Source organism: Vitis riparia, chromosome 12 (genome assembly GCF_004353265.1).
Source record: "Vitis riparia cultivar Riparia Gloire de Montpellier isolate 1030 chromosome 12, EGFV_Vit.rip_1.0, whole genome shotgun sequence".
Lineage (NCBI taxonomy): Eukaryota > Viridiplantae > Streptophyta > Magnoliopsida > Vitales > Vitaceae > Vitis > Vitis riparia.
Genome location: NC_048442.1, coordinates 2,181,870 through 2,208,501, shown reverse-complemented (window position 1 = coordinate 2,208,501; position 26,632 = coordinate 2,181,870). Strand labels below are relative to the sequence as shown.

Genomic DNA, 26,632 nt, shown 5'->3' with positions numbered 1-26,632 from the left:
CAAAATTTCCTTGGTCTCCGGGTTGAGATGGTTCAATCCCCCTGTCTACTGTCTGGATATTGAAAAACAAAAAGGGAAGAGAGAGAGAGAGAGGTGTGGGTAGACTTCTGCTCTTCGGGTTTTACTTCGACATTTCTCTTCCACCAGGAGATCTAACAGGAACACTATATTTGTATTTTCTCATCATCCATCTCTCTGCTCCATTTCTTCGTCAGGTTCGCTTTGTTCTTTCGCTATGAATATTCTTTTCTTTTCTTTTCTTTCTTTTTTTCCCAAAAGCAATATGAAGTAAGAATACTTTGCTCTGATTTTAGTGAAGCTTGGTTGATTTCATGGACTCTTGTTTGAGTAGCTGCTTTGGAAATAGCTGATCCAAGAACCACTCATCTCTTACTAACTGAAAATTGGACCCATTATTGGAGAAAGGTGAATGTTGACTTTGGGTTCTTGCCCTTTTTTTTGTCTTTAATCTGAAATGCTTATTACCACTCCATATCTAAGCAAAATTTGGTTTTAGGAACTAAATTTGTTGATAAAATAGGGTTATTTATTTATTTGGGTTGTTAATTTCTCCATTCAAGTATGATTTGGTTTGCATACTACTATTCCTTATTTATTTATTTATTTTGTTGTTTTATATTTAGCATAAGAAGAGTGAGTTTTATTAGTATTATTGTTGTTATTGTAGTGGTGGTGGGGAGGAGGAGGAGAATATATTGAATGAGTTTTTCTATGGTATAGGAAAAAAGTAATTCCTAATCAAAAGTAGCTACATGGTTTTTTTTTCCATCTTATAATGAATTCGTTTTTTCACACAAGTCTTATTTCTTCATCTTAGATTTTATTTTTTATTACCTTGGCCTTATTTGTTGGGCCATAGGTTTCATTTCTTTATATTTTTCTTAATGATCTAGATTTAGCCATCATTAGGGAAGAAGTTCATGTCTCATTATGTACATGAGAAAGTGTGTTAAATTTTTTTAATTTATTTCAAGTTCCATGAGATACCTTTTTGGTAGGGTTTATTGTGTAAATTTTAATGTTGATGTTTTCTTAGTTCCTTTGTTGAATAGAAAATGATTTAGGAATGTCTTTAAATATTTTTATGTCTTTGAAATAGAGGTGGGAAACATTCAATAGGTCAAGGAAATATGAGACTATTTCAAAACTCATGTTTTCCAAGCAATTTTTTTTTTTTTTGGTGCTCACTTTCTCTTTATTTTTTTGTTATTCCTTATAATAGTGGATTGATTTATCTCATCTAAAGATATATGCATACTTATTTTTTTTTTTTTTTTTTGAGAAGCAAACAAAAATCATGTTAGCAGCAACCATAAAAAAGAGCACATTGGAATACATAGGGAAGCAAAAGACAAAAGTGCCAACAAGAAACCAATTTACAAAAAGAAAAAAAAAAATATTTAAGCCATAGATAGACATAACCAATCAATTAAGTGTACGATAGACATAGATGCATAATTTAAGCCCATCCTTACCCACTTCAAAAACAATCATTTTTTGAGAAGTAAAGGCAATTTGTATTACAAGTGCCTAAAGAGAGCACCTAAAAGTATACACGTTGTATACAAGGCAACAAGGCTAAAACAGATGAAGGAAAACACAAAGACCCTCGCACTACCTATATCCCAACCAATCAATGAAATCAAATAAAGACTGTGAACTAAAACCTATATGCACTGTAACCCAATCCAAAAATATGTACAAAAAGGATCGTAAAATAACCTGGTTCGACAATTCAGAATCTTCAAAGGCTTTTCTATTTCTCTTCTTCCATAAGGTCCAAAATAAGTACAAAGGAGTTGCATTCCACATTTTTTTCCTTTTTTAAACCATTGTCTAGTAGGGTAACACTCAGAGGGGGAGGTGAATGGGTACATTTTGAAAATTATAATATAAGAGATGAACTATTGACCCAAATTAATTCCAAGAGATATTAGGGATAAACAAAATAACCAAACATCAAACAAATAAGCAAGGGACACAATAATTTTTATGTGAAAAAACCCCACACTAATTGTGGAGATAAAAAACCACGGGACTTAAGAATTCTAATATAAAATCCACTATTTTAGATCAAGTCACATAGAATTACCTAGCAGCTTACCTCTAAGACTTACTGTCTCTAGAATCTACAACTTGATCCACATTCATGATGCAACAATCTCCAATTGCTCTAATGAATTCTCCTTAGCCTTGTTGAAGGGATACAGGTCTTCTAACAACCCAAGATCCAAGCTTTAAATATTTATTTGCAAGATTGGGAATTATAAGGCAAGTTAGGTTAAACCTCTTTGTAAGTGTGAACCCTAAATGGGTTAAAAGAGCTTTATATAGGCTTATAGGCCTAGGAGATTAGTATCCTTAATTTTTCAAAAAGAATACTCATGAATTTCCAAAAAATAATTTATCATATTCTAGCATATTTGGGATGATTGCTCAAGTGCACTTACCTACTACTTGAGCACACTTACCCATTGCTTGAGCGCTCTTATCCACCACTCGAGCGCCTCAGACACTTGAACATTGGATAAGTGCTTAAGCAATTTTAGCGTTTGAGCATTGCTTCCATTGCTTGAGTGTCCCTTGTTTTTTCCAAAAACATTAATTTAATAATTTTTAATTCAAAGAAAATACATTGATCCATTTTATCCCTTGAGCCACCTAATTTGCCATTAAACAAAACTTTTTAGACTTACTTGTGACTTTCTGGTTGAACCAGCAGTAACCTTGAATCTTTAGTGGAGAGTAAGTGACTATCTAAAAAGTTTCCTAAGTCAAAATAAATTAGAACAAAATTACCAACATACAATGTAATAGACTTATTCTCCTAACAATATTCCCCTTTGACAATTTTGTGATAAAACATTGGTACATAAACCCCCCCAAACTCTCATAATGGAGCTTACATAACACTCAAATATGCTCATCTAAAAATAACATGAGGAAAGGCAATGATCGCATCTGGATGTAGTGATTATCTCCTAAACCTGTAACCTGCACACACAAAAACAACTATAAAAAGGGTAAAGCATTGTGTGGTGTAAAATATAGTCAAGGAAGCAAAATAGGGTATTATGGAGATAAGATCAATGCATAGAATCCAAAGGGAAATAAATTTGAATACATGCAAATCAACCAAACATAGGAGAAGCTTTGCAAGCAACAGTTGGTCAAGAGGAAAGCCCTTAGTGCTTTTACTAACCATAATATACACAATGAGGACCATGCAATAAAACTCTTTATGCAAAGTGTGGTTCTAGTAAGTTCAAAAGATCACTAACATATATTTCGTAGGAAACATCCATGCCAGGTGTTTTTCTTTTGAACCATTAAAACATGTAATCAATATGTAAATTAGTTTCCCCCAATATCTCAATATGCAAACTCTCTCCCTTAAAATGATTTTTCCCTTATTTAATTGTCAAAATGTAAACTCTCCTTCTTTTAGTTAGAAAATAGACACAGTAAGATAAACATGAAAGTATAAAAAAGAGCCAAAATATCCATAAATATATAAAGATATAAAGATATAAAGCAAACAGGTTTTGGATACACAAATAAGATAATGAAAATCATACATCCAGATAAAACAAAAATAATAAAAAAAAATCCAAAAGATTGAGCTTGATTGGCTTTAATGCTAACAAGGATCCTAAAAATCATAAACTACATGCCTAGAAAGGGCAACGACAATGGAGGAGCAGAGCTCAAGGCATTTTGGGAATGCCCTGAATGGGCTTTAGTGATAGGGGAGGAGTCACCTCCCTAAGATGACGATGTACAACCATATGATAAATGAAAGCAAATAAAGCATGAAAAACAAGGAAAATAACAGCTGGAAGCCAAATACCAACAACTTGGAGCGCTTAAACATACTAAAAGGAAGAGAATAAACAAAATGATACGTTGAAAGGCCTTATATAGGTGCTCGAGCTGCTGGATGCATGATTAGTGCTTGAACTCTTAGAACATTGGAAGCGATGTTGGATATAACTTAAAGAGTGCTCAAGTGGTAGGACCATGTGAAGTGGCATTGGAGGCAACTTATGGCTACTCAAGTGTTACCGCTTAAGCATTGCTATTTGAGTGATGGAGCCAACGCTTGAGCATTGGGATAAATGCTTGAGCACTTGAGCACTCGAGGCTATGTAGAAAACTCTAGAAAGGATGAAACACACTAACAATCAACTAATGGAGTAAAAGAATCAACTGGTAGTATAGAGACATGTAAAGATTTTGGAAATAGGTTAACCAATCAACTTAGGGTAAGAAAATCATGGGAGATTCATACACAACACTGAGATGGGATGGTTTATTTTTTATGTGTCCAAGGATGCCGGTATCTTTCCCTGAAGGTAGGTGCTGGTTTGGTGTCGAGTTGAAGACGTTTGAGATTAGCATAGAGGAGCACAAAGGAAAAGTGCATGGGAAGATCTATGAAAGAGGCCCTAAGTTTTCTTCATAGATCAGATTTGGAGGGAAAGGTCTGTTCCTATTGTTAGAAAGGGTTGAGTCATGTTGTGGGCTAAAGGAAATAGCTCATTTCAGGAAGTTTTGGTCGGAAGGAAATAGAGGCTACAGTCTGGAGCTTTGTAGGAATAATGCAGGGAGATTCTTGTTTTGTGTTGTAAGAGATGCAAAGAACAAGAGATTTTCCTTGGCTTTCCCTAAAGGAAGAGGGCTTGTAGGAAGATGGAAAGTTCTTGCTAATAAGCTGAGAAGCTAAGGAGTCTATTACCTGCAGTGGAATGGAGCTCTGATGGAAAACCACATTCCTGCTCAAGCCCCTAGCAGTAGTATAATCAGAGACTCTTCTTCTCTGTGGGATTGCCCCGCGCCTCGTGATGTCATCTGGATAGAAGTTGAGAAAGAAGCTCTCGTTAGAAACGAGGAGTTGTTGGGCAGGTGCCTTGTGGGCTTTTGGGAAGGAGACTCTGACCGCCTCCCTGACCTTGTTTCCTTCGAGTCGTGGGCAAAAAGCTTTTGGTTCTTTGAAGGGAACCTTTGGCTGTCAAATGTGAGAGAAAATCTCCTGCTTCTGGAATTTGAATTTGTGGATATAGCAGAAAGGGTGTTTCAATCAGGAGTGAGACACTTTAGAGAAAAAGCTTTTGCCTAGAAAAGTGGAAGCCTTATGTGGGTTGTTTTGAGGGAGACAGAGGGGACCCGTGCCTTGTTTAGGTCAGAATTCTTGGCCTCCCTCTGCATCTTTGGGGAAAAAGTCTCTTCAGAAAGTTTGGAGACTCTTGCAGAAGATTTGTGGCTGTGGACGAAAACATAGTTGAGCGTCGGAACCTCAAGTGGGCCAGAATCCTCATTGAAATCAGAGGGTGGGAGCACCCAAGTTCACTGCAGGTTGTAGCTGGTCCCTTTTGCTTCGCCTTGCAACTCTGGTGGGAAGATGAGGCCTGTATCTCCACTATGATCTCTTCCCATGGAGACGATGGTTGGAAGCTCTAGGAAGACAAGGCATCCCCGTCACGCGCCAAAGGGAGCGTAAGCGCCCATCCCTCACCTTCAGTCTCTTCGCAGCCTGAAAAGCTGCTCCTGTTGGTCATGGGAAGTCGTGCCCCTCCCTCGAACGTGACTGGTGCAGCAGCCCCCATTCCTATGCCTACGACGTAGTGACAGGTTGGCGTAAGGACACTATGGCCCATTCGGGCTTGGCCTATGCCTTCCCTTTTGGGCCTGGGCTTGGGAAGGCCTAAGCCTCAGCCTCTTTGGGATCTTTTAATCCCCTCGGCCCAACCCCTTCAATTGATTTAGGGCATGGAAGCCTCATCTGCTCGCCGCATCGGAGGAGGGGAGCCCCCGCTCCTTCTCCAGCCCCTGTTTCATTTCCCGTCCCTTACAGAAACCCTTTGAGGGAAGCGTCGCCCCAAATGGATGCGTCGCTGCCTACAAATAGGTTCTCCCCCCCGTCGAAGCCCGCAACCCACAAGGTACGCTCTCTTTGCCTTCGATCTCTTCGAGAGGGGAGTCCTCTTCTTCTACTCCTTTGTGGGGTTTGGGGCTTGAGAGGGAAAGGGTCTTTTGCCCTGGTCTACTGGAGCCGACGCTTAGAGAGGCGGAAGCGACGCCGATGAATGATGGGTCGACAGAGATCCCGAACCTTGATCTAGAAAAAGACGTGGTGAATAAGAGAAACCTATCGGCTGCTCCTCCGTGTGCAAAAGATGGTCAGAAGGGGAGCTTTCCAAACTTTGCCACTTTAGTAAAGTCTTGGGAATGCCTGTTGAAGGGCATGAAGTTGAAATCCTGGCCTTGCTAAAGAAATTGAAGCTGATACCTAGAAGTAGCACCCTTAGCAAGAGAAGGAAAAAGAAAAAAGCTTATATCACCCGCTTCGAAAGAAAGTTAAAAAGATTGGAATGCTCTATTAGCTATGGGGGGACATTAGGGATAACCAAAAAATCAGGCCAGAGCTCCAGGGTTTTGATTCCAATTGATTAATGAGAATCAAAATTCTCTGCTGGAATGTTTGTGGGCTTAATGATTTTGAGAAAAGAAAGCTAATCAAGGGAGTGGTGAGGAATCAAAAACTAGATTTGGTTTGCCTCTTAGAGACGAAGATGAAGGAAATGTCTCTGCAAATGGTAAAAAGCATGAGCATAGGAAGATTTCTTAATTAGGCGTCAGTGGACGCTAGGGGTACGGCAGGAGGCCTCTTTCTCTTCTGGGATAACAGAGTTTTGGAGAATTTGGAGGTTGAAAGCGGAGAGTACTCCATCTCTATTCGTTTTAAAAATTGTGTTGATGGCTTCTCTTGGATTTTCTCTGGAGTGTACGGGCCAATGATTGGCAGCAAAAATGAAGATTTTTTAGAGGAGCTTGGAGCCATCCGTGGCCTCTGGGATGACCCTTGGTGCGTAGGAGGGGACTTTAACTCTGTAAGATTCCTAGAGGAAAGAAGGAATGCCCCTAACCTCACAACTGAAATGAGGAGATTTTCACAAATGATAGGGGAGCTGGGGCTAAGGGATTCTCCACTGACCAGAGGTCCCTTCACTTGGATAGAGGGTTTGAACTCTCAAGCTACCTCTAGGTTAGACCGCTTCTTGATTTCAGATCAATGGGAGGACCACTTTTCAGCCATCACACAATCAGCTCTACCTCGTATGGTCTCCAATCATAGCCCCATAGTCCTAAAAGCTGGAGGTTTCTCTTCAGGAAAAAACCCATTCCATTTTGAAAATATGTGGCTGAAAATAGATGGATTCAAAGACCTAGTAAGAAGTTGGTGGAATGGGTATTCTGTAAAAGGCTATAGCAGCCACTGCATTGCTAACAAACTCAAAGCACTTAAGAAGGACCTGAAAATCTGGAATAAGGAGGTGGTAGGCAATGTCTCTTCCAATAGAGCAGAGGCCTTTGCCCGCCTGTAGTGTTGGGAAGCTAAGGAGAAGGAGAACCCTCTTAATCCTGGAGATATGGAGGCTAAAAATCTAGCTCTTGAGGACTATAAGAAATGGGCATTTATGGAAGAAACTTCTTGGAGGCAGAAGTCAAGAGAAATTTGGTTAAAAGAAGGCAACAAAAATACCAAATATTTCCATAAAATGGCCAATGCTAGGGCAAGAAGGAACTTCCTGTCTAAAATTAGAGTGAATGGGGTGACTCTCTCTTCCATTGAAGATATAAAAGATAGTGTTTGTAGAACCTACCAGTTTCTCCTCTCAGAATCTGGGGATTGGAGGCCTAGTATCAATGGCCTTAATTTCAAGGAGTTGGGAGAAGGAGTGGCCAACAACCTGGAAGGTATGTTCTCTGAGGAAGAAATCTTTGCAACCCTTAGCAGCTACTGTGGGGATAAAGCCCTAGGCCCGGACGACTTCATAATGGCATTCTAGTTGTTTTGTTGGGACGTTTTTAAACCAGAAATTTTGGGTCTCTTTAGGGAGTTTTACCTCCATGGAACCTTCTAGAGAAGCTTAAACTCCACGTTCCTCTTGCTCATTCCCAAAAAGGAGGGGGTCGAAGACCTAAGAGATTTCAGACCAATAAGTCTGGTAGGGAGTGTGTACAAACTGCTGGCCAAAGTCCTAGCAAATAGGTTGAAATTAGTGGTGGGGGAGGTGATTTTTTATTCTCAGCAAGCTTTCGTCCAAGGAAGACAGATTTTGGACACCGTTCTTATTGCTAACGAAACCATTGATTCCAGATTGAAAGACAAGAAGTCGGGTTTCCTTCTTAAGATGGACATCGAGAAAGCTTTTAACCATGTCAATTGGAACTTTCTCATGGAGGTGATGTCCAAGATGGGATTTGGGCATAGATAGATTAATTGGATGAAATGGTGCTACTCTACGACAACCTTCTCGATCTTCATCAATGGGAGCCTTTCAGGCTTCTTTTGTAGCTCTAGGGTATTGAGATAGAGGGACCCCCTTTCCCCCTATCTTTTCCTTTTCGCCATGGAAGCCCTTAGCCAACTGTTGTTTTGTGCAAGAAACGGGGGCTTTATTTATAGCTTCAGAGTGGGAGGAAGAGGAAGAGAGGGATTGATCGTATCCCATCTCTTGTTTGCCGATGACACCTTGATCTTTTGTGACGCCGAAGCAGATCAGCTGCAATACCTTAGTTGGACCTTCATGTGGTTTGAGGCGATTTCAGGATTAAAAGTCAATTAGAGCAAAACTGAGGCTTTTCCAATGGGGGAAGACATTCCTATGGAGACTCTTACCTCGGTTTTGGGGTGTAAGATAGGGAGTCTTCTTACCACCTATTTGGGTCTCCCTCTTGGAGCCTCCTACAAATCCACCAGGGTATGGGTATGGAATATAGTGGAAGAAAGATTAAGGAAAAGGTTGTCTCTTTGGAAAAGGCAATACCTCTCCAAAGGTGGCTGTCTGACCTTGTTAAAAAGCACCCTCTCCAGCTTCCCAACTTACTTCCTTTCCCTATTTGTGATCCCTAAGAGGGTGTGTACAAGGCTTGGAAAGCTTCAAAGGGATTTCTTATGGGGCGGTGGTGCCTTAGAGAATAAGCCTCACTTAGTAAGTTGGAAGGTTATCTGTGCTGCTAAAAATGATGGAGGCTTGGGCATTCGCAATCTAGCTATTTTTAACAAGGCCCTTCTTGGGAAGTGGTTGTGGAGATTTGCTAATGAGAATGAGTGATGCGACTCATGGTAGCTTAGCTTTAAAGGCGTATCAACAAAATTTATACCTTAGATACTATTACTAAAGTAGCCAAGCTACTATAGCATAGTGGTTCTAGGATCGTTCATTGGGAAGGGTTTTCGCAAACACAAGTGATATTCAAATTAGGAAAATAGGTGATTTTCTTATGGATGTTAGCTTTAAAAGAAGATGTAAATGTTTTAAAAAGATTTAAACTAATTTAAGCTAACATTAAAGACTAAAATGAAAGGGTGTAAAAACAAGTTTCTCAAAGATAGGATAGCTATGCTCTGGCTCTTATGCAAATTGGAAATCTCAGGATAGGCTCCTCGCGTTGGGGTTGCAACTATGGTGATGCTTGCTTCCCGAACCGGTATGGATTTAGCAAATTAAGTTTTAATCCTTTAAAATGGCAAAACAGATGGTAGTGAATTTCATCAATGGTTATTTACCTTAGACTTCCTTTGAATGGCTCGTAAGAGATAACTAATGGTCTAAAGCCAAAAGCTTACCAAATATTGGCAACTCAAAGTCATTCCAGGTGATAAACTCACCTTTCAATGGCCATTGAAATTGGTTCTAATGGATTAATGCAAAACTTGGAATTGAAAACCTCACCTTCCAATAGCTCGTAGGAGATAACTAATGGATAGAAATCCAAAAGCTTATCAAGTATTGGCCGTTGGAAGTTGTCTAATGGAAATAAAAACTAAACTTTGCATTAATGAACCATTAATGAAAAATGACTACCTTACCTTCCGGGTGCGAGAAATTTCCATGGGAATGCATCCAAGCCATCACATAACATCCATACTTTGAGAAACTTAAAAGGTTAGCCTCTCATCCTTGGGGATTTCATCCACCAAGGATGTTTGGCTACTAAGAAAATGAGAAAGAAAAGAGAAGGAAAAACAGAGCAAGGCTCTGTGCGTCCATTCTATATAATTATATCATAATATTACATATCTGTTTCAACGGATGCAAAGGAGTATAAATAGAGAAGTTTTTCCAACCTTCCTAGCTAAGAAATCTCATGATTGGTGGATTACAAGGAGAAGAATGGAAATTTATACAAAAATATCTAAAAGAAAAGATCTCGTGTGGAGTCGGCAAAACAGGGGAGGGGTGTGCGAAACTCGCACATCATTCGCACACCTTCAGGGGGGTGTGCGAAATTTTCGCACACCTGAAGCAGTTTTCTTCCGAAGGTCATAACTTCCTCGTTTCAGCTCCAAATCGTGCACGGTTTGAAGCGTTGGATTCTTGACTTCTTGAGATTTGAAATGATATATAGCATGTAAAAAATGGACTTCGGGAAGTGCTCCAAAAGTGCCAAAGAAGACTGCAGCTGCTGTCCTCTGTTTTCCTCCTTGCTTCTCTTTGCTTCTCTTTTGCTTTTCTTTGCTTTTCTTTGCTTCTCTTTGCTTCTATCCTTTTGTTGGCTTGCTTTGGTGTAGCTAAAAGCTTGCTTTAACTTGTCCAAGTAGCTCCTCCATCATTTGGCATGCTTGAATTGATTCATAAGCTGATATAAACATGTAAACTTGCCACAAAATGGTTAAAACCAATTACTAAGGACCTTAATAAATTAATTGGGTTAAATGAATATGATTACTACTCAAAGGTGCTTAAAACCATTATAATTAGGTCTACAAAATAGCACTTTTTGGTAGTAATCAATGAGTCCCTATGGAAACAAATTATCTCTAGTAAGTATGACCTTCAAGACGGGGGATGGTGCTCCAAAGGTGTAAGAGATCGTTATGGGGTGAGGGTTTGGAAGGCCATCAGAAATGGTTGGGAGAGCTTCCGTTCTCACTCCCGCTTCTTTGTAGGGGATGACACTAGAGTGAAGTTTTAGAAAGACTTGTGGTGTGAAAACCAATCCTTGGAAGAAGCTTTCCCCACCTTGTTTAATCTCTCTGTCAACAAAGATAGTTGGGTTACTGAGGCCTGGGAGGAAGATGGAGTTGGAGGAAGCTGGACGCCTCATTTTAATAGACACCTTAATGATTAGGAGGTAGGAGAAGTTGAAAGATTGTTAGGCAAGCTCCTCCCTATGACCATTAGAAGAGGTGTGAACGATTCGCTTCGGTGGAAAGAGAACAAGAATGAAACCTTTTCAGTTAAATCATTTTATAGCTCTCTCTTGAGGGGCATCAAAACCCCATTCTCGGCCAGAACTATTTGGACGCCTTGGGTCCCAATTAGAGCTAGCTTCTTTGGTTGGGAGGCATCTTGGAGTAGGCTGCTCACCATTGATCGTTTGAAGAGATTCGGTTGGAGCATTCCCAACAGGTGCTTTTTGTGTAAAAAAGAGGAGGAAACCATAGATCACCTTATTTTGTTTTGTGAAAAGATCAGAATGTTATGGCTTTTGATTCTCTCCCTCTTTGGGGTGCAATGGGTGATGCATTCCTTTGTGAAAAAGAACCTCCTGGGTTGGCATGGTTCTTTTGTGGGAAAGAAAAGAGAGAAAGCTTGGAGAGCGGCCTCCCTCTACCTAATGTGGACCATTTGGAAAGAAAGAAATAGGAGGGCTTTCGATGATATTGAGAGGAACGACCAAGATATTAAGTCCATTTTTTTGTACACTTTTGTGAATTGGACTAGGGTATATATAAAGGAACACACTTTCTCTTTGATAGATTTTGTAGATTGGCTAGCCACCAATTAAGGGTGAGGTTTGGTTGCCCTTTGGTGTTTTACTTCTTTGTATCTTGGTATACTCAGTGTATACTTTTTCCTTTGCCTTTTGGCCTTTAATAAAAATTCTTTATCTATATAAAAAAAAAGGGTAAGAAAATCATGGAACTTGCAAAATTAGAATAAAAAATAATCAAATAAATAGAATGTCTAGATAATATAGGTCAACTAAAACAATAATGATATTCCAAGTCCAAGGAACAAGGTTAATCACAATCTTAGTTTATAAACATGATGCATAACAATCAAAGTATAAGAGGATTAACAAGGAAACAAAGACATTAATGTTCAAGGGAAAATAACTTACTATTTAGTTCTATATTTCGAGATTGAATTCTTAGAAGGAACTAAGTCATGCCTTTGGTTAACATCCAGTCAATTTATCCTAAGATTGTTAGATTTATGTTTAACATGACATCATTGATCTACATACAACATAACTTAACTCTTTAATTCGATATCATTTTTTTTTCTTTTAAAATGGAGGCATTGTACATCGTGATCCAACATTTTATTTGATTGTTATTTTTATTTTATTCATGGTTGCCTTTGTATCCACTTTAGGGGTGTTTCCTAATGTTGCACATGAGTGACATAAATGTATAGAAAGAATCTTAGAAAGAATAAATGGATTGATCTTAGTTAAGAAATTAGTATTGCTTTAACTCACCTGGAGAAACAATAATATTGATCTTAATTAAACAAGATATGTGCATAATAAGATTTAGGCATAACATTCAGTCCTTCCAAAGAAACCAAAATCTACTTTATTAGTTAAATTAAGAAGTTTCCCTTTGGATCCATTACCAAGAGTAACTTTTGTTGAGTTCCCACTATACAAAGAATTTTATTTTTCTGGAATCTTATATCTCAAAAGGGATTAACAAAATCATAGGGAAAGTGACATCAAATCTTATAGATTTAACATATTTCTCTAAACCTAAAACTTGAGAGATTACAATTCATGATAATAAATAAGAAAACATACATCTAAATGCCTTAAGAAGATATGGTAAAGGCCAAGGGAAGAAAAAAGAAGCAATTTAACCACACCCTTTGAGGCCTAACTCTATGATTTCAATCAATTAGGGATATGCCCAAATATTTCTAAGAAATTCAAACCTAAGAGAATCCAGTGGTTTAGTGAAAATATTTTCCAATTGTGTTTGGTTGGGACACACTCTAAAGAAACTACCTTCTCTTCAACTAAATCCTTAATAAAGTGATGACAGATTTCAATGTACTTAGTGTGGGAATGAAGAACATGTTTTTTAGAAATGTTAATAGCATTAGAGTTGTCACAGAGAATGCTCATCGTACCTTGCTCAATTCCATAATAACTGAGCATTTGTTTCATCCAAAGGAGTTGGGTACAACAACTCCCTGTAGTGATATACTCTACTTCTGTAGTGGATAGTGAGATAGAATTATGTTTCTTACTTCGCTAGGCTACTAAATAGTCGTAGACAAAAAAACAAGTACCTGAAGTGCTTTTTCTATCTTCTACACTTCTAGCCAAGTCATCATCGAAATATCTAGCAATAAAAAGAGAGGAATCATAAGGACACCATAACCCATAATCTAAAGTTCCACTGATGTATCAAATGATTCATTTAATAGAAGTTAAGTGTGACTCTTTAGGGTTTGCTTGGTACCTAACATAAACTCCCAAGCTAAATGATATGTTAGAGCGACTTGTAGTGACATATAATAGACTCCTATCATGCTCCTATAAAGCTTTTGCTGAACAATCCTTTTTGGATATGTCCTTCAAAGGCTTAATGGTGGTACTCATGGGTGTCTTAGAGTGTTTGGTGAATTCAAGGCCAAATTTCTTTACTAACTCCTTAGGATATTTAGATTGAGACATAAAGATGTCATCTTTAAGTTGTCTAATTTATAACCTAGGAAGAAATTGAGTTCACCTACTATACTCATCTCAAATTCTTTTTTCATGTCCTCTACAAAACTAAGGGTTAAGTCACTCGAGATAGCTCAAAAAACTATATCATCAACATTAATTTGAGTCACTAAAAGTTTAGACTTAGTCTTATAATAAAAAGTGTTCTATCAACTCCCCATTTTTCAAAACATTTTTCCAAAAGGTAAGTTGCAAGCCACTCATACCAGGCTCTAGGAGCTTATTTTAAGCCATAGAGAGGGTTTTCTTTAACCTATAAACATGATTAGGGAGTTTGGGATCCTCAAAGCCTCTTAGGTTGCTTAACATAGACTTCTTTACTAAGAATCTCATTTAGGAAAACACTCTTAACATCCATTTGAAATAGTTTCATTCTCAATGAGCATGCAATGGTTAGAAGAATTCTAACAGTTTCTAACCTAGCTACAGGTGCAAAAGTTTCCTCAAAATCAATCTCCTCGATGAGTTACTAACCTAACTTTGTTCCTCATAATGACCCTATTTTTCATCCTACTTATTCTTTAATATCTATTTAGTACCTATCACATGTTTATCTTTAGGCCTAGGGACTAATTACCATACATCATTCTTAAAAAATTGATTAAATTCTTCCTATAGTGTGATAGTCCAAGATTCATCTCCTAGGACTTCCTCCACATTCTTTGGCTCTAATTAGAAGGAATAACAAAAGAAGCCTATCTCATTTTGTTTAGATTGTCTCATTGTAACCATAAAATCATCCATGTTTCCTATTATATTCAAGATAGGGTGATTTTTGGGAACTATGAATTTATGTCTATTTCCCACTTCACCTGATTTAGCAAATCAAGTGGTTTTTCATCCTTGTTGGGGTTAACCTGAAAAGAATTACAGAGAAAAAGTATCTCTATATTGCTTAGAAAAGGTTTATATATATATGTGTACATTTTTTAAATAAGGACAAAAAAAAAAAGAAAAAAAAAAGGAAACCTATAGAAATCCCAAGAAATCAAGAAACTAATTTACATCTCCTAAAATACAAAGTTTGACTTCAAAACTAATTCAAATCTTCAACTCTTAAAAATCTACCAATACTCACCCTCAAGTTGGTTCAAAGATGTCTAACTTGCCCAACTTATCAATTAAGGGAGAATAGATGTTAGAAGGTAAAGCCTTAGTGAACACTTCTACTAGTTGTGACTTGGAGGCTACAAACGGCATGTAGATCACCTCTTTGTCGATCTTCTCCTTGATGAAGTGTCAATCAATCTCAACATGTTTTGTCTTATCATGTTATACTGGATTAGGTGCAATACTTATTACTGCTTTGTTGTCACAATACAATCTCATAGGTTCATCCACTTTTACATGTAGTTCTTTCAGAAGAGTGTTAAGCCACATTAGCTCGCAAATCCCAAGAGTCATTGCCCTAAATTCTGCTTCAGCACTAGAGCAAGAAACCACATGTTTTTTTACTCCATGTGACCAAGTTTCCAGCAACTAGGGTGTAGTAGCCTGATGTAGAACGTCTGTCTGTGAGTGAACTACCCTAATCAGCAATAGTATAGGCTTCAAAACAATAGTGGTTGTGTTTCTCAAATATAGGACATTTGCCCGAAATATGTTTTAAGTACCTGAGAATGTGAATCACTGCTTCCATATGATAGTTCATTGGAGTATGCATGAATTGACTAACAAGGCCAACAACATAAGCTATATCAAGTCAAGTATGAGACGAATAGATTAGTATTCCCACCAATTGTTGATACTGTCCCTTATCTACAAATGTTCTTGAGGGGTCAATGCCCAACTTATGATTAGGATTGATGGGTGTAGTTTCAGGTTTGCATCCCAACATTCCAACCTCATTTAAGAGGTCTAGGATGTATTTTCATTGTGACACATAGAGACCTTTCTTTGATCTCACCACCTTAATGCTGAGGAAATATCTCAAACTGCCCAAGTCTTTGATATTGAATTCTTTAGCAAGCTTCAACTTGATCATTTTCATCTCCTCAACATCATTCCTTGTCAAGATAATGTCATCCACATACACGATCAAGGCTGTTAGTTTTCCTTCTGGCTTGTTTTTAATAAAAATAGTATTATCACCTTGGCTTTGTTGGAAGCCAAATTGAATAATTGACCTACTAAATCTTTCGAACCAAGCTCTAGGTGATTGCTTCAAGCCATAGAGAGATTTCTTAAGTTTGCACACTTTACCAACACTAAAATAATTTTCAAAATCAGGAGAAGCATTCATAAACACTTCTTTTTCTAGATTTCCATGGAGGAACACATTCTTCATATCTAATTGTTGCAACGACCATTCATTATTAGCTGCTAGTGACAACAAGACTTGAATGGGATTGATTTTGGCAATTGAAGCGAATGTTTCCTAATAGTCAATCACATAACTTTGTGTGTATCCCTTTGCAACTAGACATGTTTTGTATCTTTCTATAGTGCCATTAGACTTGTATTTGATTGTAAACACCCACTTGCACCCTACGGCATTCTTCCCTTTGGGTAAGTCTGATACTTCCCAAGTGTTGTTCTTTTGCAATGCTTTGATCTTCTCATTGATGGTCTCTTTCCACTTTGGATCTGTCAAAGCTTCTTTAATATTCCTCGAGATAGTCTCATTTGATAGGTTTGCTACAAAAGTCTTGTATTCTGAGTCAATTTTTTTATAAGAGAGAAAATGAGCAATAGGTGCTTTGTACAGCTTCGCCTCCCTTTTCTAACAGCTATGGGAATATCACAATTAGTCTTAACAAAATAACTAGGTTTTTCTTGAAAACTGCAAGTTTCAGGACTTACCTCGGGTGCAGAAGATTTACTATGCTTTGGAGAGAGAGAGCGTGTTCCTTGATTCATTGTCTTCTTGTTCTTCCTAGAGTAAACTTGAAGAGGGCAATTTGTAGGTGCAAAAGCTGCTGGTTTTTTACTCTGAAAGTTATCCAAGCGTGTAGAAGCTACTGGTTCTTAAATTTGAAACTGATCTAAATGCGTAGAAGCTGCTGGTTCTTAACTCTGAAACTGATCTCGGTGAGCAGAAGCTGTTGGTTCTTGACTTGAAACTAATATGAGACCTCCAAAGGAACCTGTTTGGGTTCATTTTCAATGGCTGGAAGTACAAGAGAGGTTTCTATCTTTTCTGCATTCTCCCCCTGACCCAAAGCTCCACCTTGTGCATCAACACCTATGATTTCTTCCCAATTTGGGAGTGGAAAAATATCTTATGATTGGTCTTCACTACTTCTGTTCTCCCCTTGAAGATTAGGACTAGCAAAATAACCATGTGTCTCGAAAAAGGTAATATTTAGGGAAACATACTTTTTCTGAGTCGGACGATGGTAACAAGTATAGCCCTTTTGATAAGGTGAATAACCCACAAATAAACACTTTAGGGCTCTCGATTCTAGTTATGAGCGACTCTTGGCTAGAATGTGAACAAAAGAAATTGAACCAAAGACTTTCGGCGGTATGAAACTTGGAAAATGTTCTATAGGAAAGAACCCTTTAAGTGATTCAAGAGATGCCTTGTTAGCGAGTATTATGGAAGGCATCCAATTTATCAAGTAAGCTGCTACTAAAACAGCATCAGCCCAACGAATCTCTGGGACATTCTTATCAAAGAGAAGTGACCGAGCAACCTCCAGAAGATGTCTATTCTTACACTTGGCAACACCATTTTGCTCAAGTGTATCTGTGCATGATGACTCATGAATAATTCCATTATCCATTAGAAACATGTTGAGAGATCCACTAAAGTATTCTCCTCCATTATCAGATCTAATAACCTTAACTTTAGCATTAAACTTGACACTAATCATCTTGTAAAATTTCTGGAAAATCCCTATAGCATCAGATTTTTCTCTCGTCAAATAAATCCAGGTCACTCTAGTGCAATCATTAATGAAACTAATAAACCACCTTGTCCCAGACATACCCGTGACCTTAGAAGGACCCCATATATCTGTGTGAATAAGGGAAAATGGAAAATCAGATCTATTATTTCTCAACGGGTATGGAACACGATGACTCTTCACAAGTTCACAAATTTCACACTTAAGAAAAGACAAATCAAAACCCTTACCAAATCAGGGTACATTATTTTTAAAGAAACAAAATTTAAATGTCCTAATCTTTAAATTCGTAAGCTTGCTAATGGATAACAAATTTGTTGACATCTCAGGAACATGTAAAACAGAGTCAAGAGTAATGTCTTTATTAATGACTATACTCCCTTTTCCATGTACTGGTATATTCGAGCTGTTTGCCACAAGAACCTTCTGTTTTCCAGAGCAAGGGATATATGAGTTAAAGAGTTTTGACTCTTGAATCATATGATCACTTGCTCCAGAGTTAACAATCCAAGGAACATTCTTTAGGATTGATTTCATGCACATAATAGGTTCAGTTATACCTGATTGTGCAAAGACATAAGAGGTTGATGGGGTAACCTCAGTTTTTCCCAATAGTTTATAGAGAAGCTCCAATTGATCTTTTGTGAAGGGTGAGTTTTTAGTGGCAGCTGCAGCAGGTTTGGAAGATTGAGTACTGATTGAGTCAGTATGGAAGCCTTTCTCCGTCTTGGACTGGTTTTTTCCCTTCTGGTTCTTCTTATCCATGTGAAGTGGTAATCCATTTATTCTCCAACATGTTTCTTTGGTATGATTATTCTTATTGCAGAAGTCACACCAACAATCATTCTTCTTGTTTCCTACAGTATTTTCATAAGAAACTTTGAGTGTTGACTGATCTGGTTCATTATTGGATCCTAACATCATAGCTCGCTTGCTTTCTTCATCTTGTATTATGGAGAAAACCTCATACAGATTTCCTTGCCCAACAACCTACTACCTCATCATACTAAGGTCTTAATCTAGCAAAAAATTCAAAGATTCTTTCTCGTTCAAGAATCTTTATGAGCTTTGTAGCATCTCTTGGCGATTCGATCTCCCAATGTTGGTGAACATCCAATTCTTCCCACAATTTTCAATTTATTGAAATAGGAGAGAACATCTAGACCTCGTTGTTTGGTCTCATGAATTGCATGCTTCAGTTCAAAAATCTGAGTGGCATTCCCCTTCTTCGAATAAACTTTCACCATAGCATCCCAGATATCCTTGGCTGTAGACATAAATAAGAATGGCTTCCCTATCTCGGGTTGAATAGAATTAAGAAGCCAAGACATGATCCTGGAGTTCTCAGAGTCCCATAATTTAAAGAGAGGATTAGTAGTCTTGGGAGCCTTAATCATTCCCATAATGTAGCCCATCTTCTTCTTGTTCCTCAAAAATAGCTTGTCGAAATGAGACCACTCTAGAAATTTTTTTCCATTCAATTTCTTTGTAGTGATCTGAAGTGTAGGGTTGTCAAGACTTCCATTCCATTTGTTTGGGTTTGAAGAAACCTCAGAAGATGTCGTCTTAGATTCTTCTGACACTTTTAAGAGAAAAGAGAACACAAGGATAAAGAAGATGAAACAAAGAAAGAGAAAAAATCTCATTCAAATACTAAGATTTCAATATACAGATGTTGAACCTAGAAAAAAAAATCTCTAGCTAAATGCTAAGAATAAAATAGGTACAAACGTCTCTAAAAGGAAAAAAGGAGCTCTAGTTGGGAGGCTTTGATACCATGAAAAGAATTGCAGAGAAAAAATATCTCTATATTGCTTAGAAAAGTTGTATATATATATGTGTGTACATTTGGTAAATAAGGACAAAAAAAAGAACAAAATGAAACCTATAGAAATCCCAAGAAATCAAATAAGGACAAAAAAAAGAACAAAATGAATTCTAGTGCAAAGAACCTTGAAGTGCTCAATAGTTTTAGATTTTTCTCTCAAGAAGGATACAAAGGAATACCTAGAGAAATCATCCACTACCATTAGGATGTATCTTTTCCCACATTTACTCTCAGTGCGCATAGGACCTATGAGATCCATGTGGAGGAGGTTTAAGGGCCTAGTAGTGTTAATCCCTTGAATTTTCTTGTGTGAGCTTTTCTCTTGCTTACATTTAATGCACTTACAACAAATAGATTTGGGTTGACCACTCAACTTAGGGATTCCTTTTACTCTATCTTTATTCATGATGTGAACAAGATCCCTATAGTTAATATGACTTAACCTTCTGTGTCATAGTTCAGTGACATCAAACTTAGTCCACTACACATTAAAGAGGTTTTGGAATTATAATTAATTACATAACAATTATCCACAGTTCCATGCCCTACGAAAATGACTTTTCTCTCTTTGTTGATCACTTCATATAAGTATTGAGAGAAATTAACCTTAAAGTCATTGTCACAAATTTGGCTAATAGTAAGAAGATTAACCTTGAGTCTATCAACATAAAGGACTTCATCTAATTTTGGGCAACCAAGAATAGAAATACTACCCCTACCTCTCACATGGGCTATACAACCATCCCCAAATGTGACATTTCCTCAATTAAAATCCTCAAGAGATGTGAAAAAAGACTTATCACCTTATGTATGCCTAGAACACCCACTATCAAAGTACCATTCACTAGGAGCTCTAGCTCTAAGCTTTGTGAAAACAACTTGACACTTATGCCTATCTTTTCTCATCTTTACTTATTTACTTTAGGTGGTGACTTAATGGAGATTTGCTGAGTCTTAGGCTTTGGATTAGTTTTCTTCATTTTCTTAGTATTTAGAATGTTGTTCTTTAGAGAATTAAAATCATTCACAGGCCTATTTAGTTGAGATTCATACTTCTCAAGAAATCTAGTGTGACACCTATTTTGAGTATGTCCAAACTTCTTAAAGTGTGTGCAAAATAAGAAAGAGTGTGCAAAATAAAGGAGTGTTGCTTGGTTAGGGGTTTCCTCCTTACCTTTAATAAAAATTATGTCTCTACTAGTGGGAGTTTCAATTCGGTTAATATACCTCAACCCTATCTTATCTCCATGGGACTTGCATTTCTCAAGAATTTCATCCAACACTTTCTCAGGGTGAAAAGCCTCATTGATGGAAAAAGAAGAAGAAGATTTTATATTCTCAATTTAATGGGTTATCTAATCAATTTAAAGTAACTATGAGGTTTTCTTTGTATCTTGTAATGGTCTTGTTTCTTTACATGGAAGTTTTGTTTCTTTTTGTCCTGATCTCATTTGTTTATAATTAGGTCTCATTTCTTTATATTTTTATTATTTTATTTAACCATCATCAAGGATTCAAATTTCAATTTCAATATGTTGTCGAATTCTAGAGTTACTCTAGAATTTTCAAAACTTAGCATATATTTAGGAAGAGATGCATGTCTCATTATGTAGATTAGGAAGTATCTTATAATGTTAATTCGGTTTGTGTTCCATGATATCCCCTTTTTGTAGGGCATATTGTGTGCATTTTCTTCTTGATGTTTCCTTGTTCCCTTGTTGAATAGAAAATGATCTAGGAATGTATTCTAATATTTTATATGTTGAAATCTTTAAATATTACATGGATATGTTTAGTTCTTTGGAAAAAAAAAAGTGTTAAGAAAAATAATTTTCTTATATTTGATTTTATTATGAAAAATACAAAAAAAAAATTAAAATATAATTAAAATTGATGAAAAACTTATGTGTTTTCAAATTATTTAACTAGAAGGCAATGGAGGTATATGGTCCTAACTTACCAATGTGAATGATGGGTGACCTAGAAACTAGACTTAAAGTAATGCCCATGAAAGTACATGGGTAAAATCATAAATTAGAAATAAAAATAAAATAAATAAATTAGTTGATGGTAGAAAAGTCCCTTGCTTTTAAAAACCCCATGTATAAATTAGAATTTTTTGAATTCTTTATACAAAAACCCTTTTTGCATAGAGATAAGAGAAATCATAGAATGTAGTGCTAAAGATTTGGAAACTCAGGGTTTGAAGATCAATTTTTTCGGCAGGATTTTAACTATTAGATTAATATTTTATGTTCATTAAATAGTTTTGAATGGTTTAAATATTTTTTTTGAAAGATCTTAATCTAGATTAAGGTTTGTTTGTTTAATTTTAGATAAAAAAGATAGGAGATAAATAAACATGGATTGATTTATTGATGGAAGTAAGGAAATTTTGAATATTCAAATGCATAGGATATTTTGAATATTCAAATGCATAGATCTAAACAAAAAAAATAAAAAATAAATAAATAAATAGAAGAAAAAAAATCATGGATCTTGGATTAAAAAAAAAAAAGAAAAAAAAATGGTTATAGGAAAAGTGTATAGTTATGAATTTTGATATAAAAAGTATTTGACTTAAAAAGGAAAAAAAAAAAAAAAAAAGCTTATGGTACAAGATATAGCATGGTGTTGGAAAATTGAAATGACCACTAGGAACGTTGTTGTTGATTTGACTAAAAGAGAAAAATTAGATGACAATAATTATGCTATGTGGTATACAAGAATCCAATACTTGTTAAATGAACAAGAGGTCTTAGAGACATTAACTAGTGCCATGATCCAACTTGAAAAAGGGAATTCAACTAAACACCACTGTAATATGGAAGCCTATTATTCCTAGGTTAAAAAAGATTGATATGCACGTTTCATTATGTTAAGTATCATGCACAATGACTGAATAGGGAAGTTTGAGAATTGCCCCATTGCGGAAGGCATGTAGAATAAACTTATGATTGCTGACGGTTTGGCATTTGCAACTAGGTTGGGAATGTTCACTTTGAGGTTCATGTGATATGTCATAAACTTCAAATACACCATGGCTGAACTTTTGAGGATATTGTCAACCCTAATTCATCACTTAAAGGCATTTGGTAATAACTTGACCGATGAGTAGCAAGTCATAGTTGTTATTTGCTCTTTTGCTTAATTATAGGGGCAAATGAAACTTATGCTCACACATAATGAGAATATGAAAATTTTTATTGATATTGCTTGCCACATTGAGTTGGAAGTAGAGTGCTTAAGGGTGTAACATATCACATTCGTCGCCTATGTAGTGCAATAACAGACTAATAAGCCTAAGGAATAAGGAATGCAATGATAAAACTGGAAATTTAGGGCAAAAGAAAGGAAATAAAAAAAGCCCCCAACGAGGCAAGTAAAGTAGAAATAAGGATAAGGCTAAAATGAAATGCTACAACTATGGAATGTAAGGCCACTTTACTTATGAGTGCACGAAGCCAAAGAAGGTATAACTAAATCCTAACTTTCTCTTTTCATATGTTTGTACACATGTATTAATTGCTCATTCTCTTCTTGAATGGACTGTAGACTCACAAACAACAAAAACTGTAGTAAGGAATCGAGTGGGATTCGTAGATTAGAGAAGGATACCAACCGGAAGACAATACATTAAGTAACATAACAAGGGATGATGTTTTAAGTGTTGAGACATACTAGCTAAAATTACACTTAGGGCATACATAACTCTTTCATGATGTGTTATATGAGAAAATATTGTGATTATTTTTAGTTGTTTTCACTTATTTTCTAAAGGTTATTTTAAACAATAATTATACAATACAAAGAATAATTAAAAATAAAATATTATAAATAATTTTTTTTTCTAAAACAAATATTTGAAAACACAAAAACTAGGTGGATAATATTCTAAATTTTCAAACAAACTTTTATTCTAAAAAATATTAAGAACCTATTTTATTTTTGAAGATGTTTCTAAACAGGCACTAGGTACTTATTACTGTTTTTTTTTTCTTTTAATTACCTTTTCTTGACTTGAGATTCAACAAATAGCAAAACATAAATTCTATTCTCTCTCCACTTCCATTAACCACATCCACCGACATTTAATATTATAAAAAATTTTCTATTGTTGTAATAAACTTTTGTGCTTTTGAGGTAATAGAAATGTGTTAAATTGTTACATTTTTTGTTAAATCATTATTTTCCAAATATTCTATTTAAATCTTATAAAATTATAATAAATATATTATTTATTTTTTTTGGAGGTAGAGCTCATTTTATTACTAAGATGCTTTTAGCATCTAAAAATAAAAAACTTTAATACTTAACAACATTAATAAAAATAGATAAATTATTTAAATTTAAGCATTCGAGTTTCCTCAAACTAAATTAAGTTAAACCAAGTCCTATTCAAATTTAAGATAAAAAACCAATGCAACCTTAAATTGATTAAAAGGCTTATTTTATTATCTCATATTGTTAGAATAGTTTAAAATAAGCAAGCAATCAACTAAAGAGTAAATTTGTTTAACCTAATTTCCAATAACTTGTAATAATAATAAACAATGATTAATTTGTTCAACTAAAGAGAAGTATGTTTTCTATTTCACAAAATTAATTGACATGCTCTCAAAATACAAGGATCTTGAAGGTAGTCAAATTATTGTAGAAAATTGATTATACAAATTAGATTTTCACTCATTGCTTACCAATATTAGAATATATATTATGATTAAGTGAGAAGCTAGAGTATTTTTAGGTTTTTTTTTCTTTATTATTATTATTATTTATTTATTTATTTATTTATTTTTTATAGAAGTCTATGAACAAACTAATGTACCATAAATAGATCTCCAAAAAATCTTTACCTACTTCACAACTTTCACAATATCATAAAAATAATAGAATGATAAAATTTATGTCTATAAAAAATACAAATAAAAAGTAAAAACAATAAAATAAATTTTAGATTACATATATATATGATATAATATTGGTCCAATTAAGGCTATATGTTCCAAGAGAATGCTTTGTCATACTATTTCACTTATATATTCTATGAAATAAGGTAAAACATTACTAGTGTTTGATAAATCAACTTAATGATTTATTATGACTTAATATTACAATATAAAGTTATTTTTAACTTTAAGTATTAAGTAAAAATAATTAACTTATTCTTACACTCAAATCAATTTTACCTTATTTGCCCACACTATTGAGAGTATATTCTAGAATTATAATTACATATCTATGACTCATTTTTTATAATAAATATTTTTTTATAATTATCTTATATATCTAAAATACTTTAAGTATGGATGTTTTATAAATAAATTTATTGCTTAAAATTAATAAAAATAAATATGAGTTAAAATTCAATGAGATAAATATTAGTTAAAATTAATAAGGATAAATGTGTCAATTTGATGATTTAAAATAAATTTGAAGTTTATTTTACCAAACAATCTTTATACTTAAAATAAAAAATAAATAATAAGTTTTAAGTTAATAATTGAAAAACAATTTAACTTAAAATCAACTTAAGTTATTAAGTAATAAGTATTAAATTTTACTAAACACCCATTAACTCAAGGAAAATTGAAGACGAGATACCACCAACAATTAATTAAAACAAATTTTAGCTCCTAGGTTAGCAAGGATATGAAAAAAGACTATGAACATTATTCCCTAACTACTACTCATGGACCCATAAATAAAAAAAAAGTTTTATATACATAGAAGTCCACTGTCTTCTTTACACGCCTTATTTTCATTTTGCTGATTGAATAAAATTAAATACAATCAAATTGATTTGCAAGGGCAAAAATAGAACCTTAAGGCTGAAAACATGGAATAAAATGATATGGAAAAGATGAGAAATAAATCAGTGAAAGAAGATGGATAGAGAACCGAACTTGGAAAGGCTATTTATGGCTAATGGCATTGAAAGATACTTGGTATTTTGAGAAATCAAAATACAAACGGCAGTAAACTTGTGTTTGATTTCTCGACGACCATGTGGGGACAATATTAAAATGGTATAATTATTGTTTTGACACACAAAAATCTAATTCAAGAGATTCTTGCTATTCTTTGAAGTTAACCAGGACATACCCTTTTTTTTGTGTGTGTGTAGTGCTCCTTTTATTTGCTGGGATGGGGACAGTGGGCACTTCGGCATTTTTCACCCACCTAGAGATTTAGAACCACAGAAGGGACATTGAGATTTGGTCTGAGTTGGAGGCTCTTTCCTTTGATTTATCTCTCTATTTCCATTTCTTCAACAAGGTTCACTCTTTTCTTCTACTAATTAATATTTATCATACACCTCTATGAAGCTAAAGTAGTTTACTTGCTTATTTGATTTCATAATATCACTGTAAATATCTGATCCAGAAAACCACTGATCTCTTATCCATTAAGAGTTGAACCCATAACGAAGAAGGTTGAGTTTTGACTTTGGATTCTTGCTTTTTCTTCTTTAATCTTCAGGGCATGTGCCTCCATATAAAAACTACTTTTTCTAGGATCTGAATTTGATGCAATTAATGTTGATGACTAATAATTAAAATTTAACAAATATATGTTAATGAAAACATATTACATGTCTCATTAAGTGTCTTTCGGCTCTTAATAAGCCTCTTTTGGGTAAGTGGAGTTGGGATATGCATTAGAAGGAAAGATGTTTTGGAAGCATAGTATTATGAAAAAGTATGGACATGAGGAAGGGGGTTGGAGGTCTTGCATATGGAGAGGTGGGTATGAGGTTGGGATTTGGAAAGCTTTTAAGAAAGGGTAGGACCTTTTCATTGGCAATACTTCTTTTGAGTTAGGGAATGGGAGGAGGGATGAAGTTTTGAAATGATAGATAGTGTGGGGAGAAACCCTTATGCTTATCTTTTCTCACTCTATTATGTCATTGCTTTGGATAAGGAGGCTTGGATAGCAAATGTCTAGGAAGTGTAAGGGAATGGGGGACACTGAAATCCATGTTAGATATTTGAATGATATTTGGGACTTGGAAATTGTGATGTCTTTTTTCTTTAGGTTGTAACAGAAAGTTGTGAACACAGGAAAGAAGGATAAGGTGGTGGATGGAATGAAGAAATGATGTATTTTTAGTGAAATTTGGTTGTTCTCTACTAGAGTTGGAGCATTCAATCCCTTTCTTAGAAGGCATTATTTGGAATTT

At 35.4% G+C, this 26,632-nt stretch overlaps 1 long non-coding RNA gene across 1 annotated transcript; it reads left to right on the top strand.

Annotated features, from left to right (window-relative positions):
- On the top strand, window positions 1–26,166 carry LOC117927187. The gene is made up of 3 exons (XR_004653302.1): window positions 1–215; window positions 315–426; window positions 25,577–26,166. It is a non-coding gene; the product is annotated as an uncharacterized LOC117927187 (long non-coding RNA).
- The last annotated feature ends 466 nt before the right edge of the window (window positions 26,167–26,632 follow it).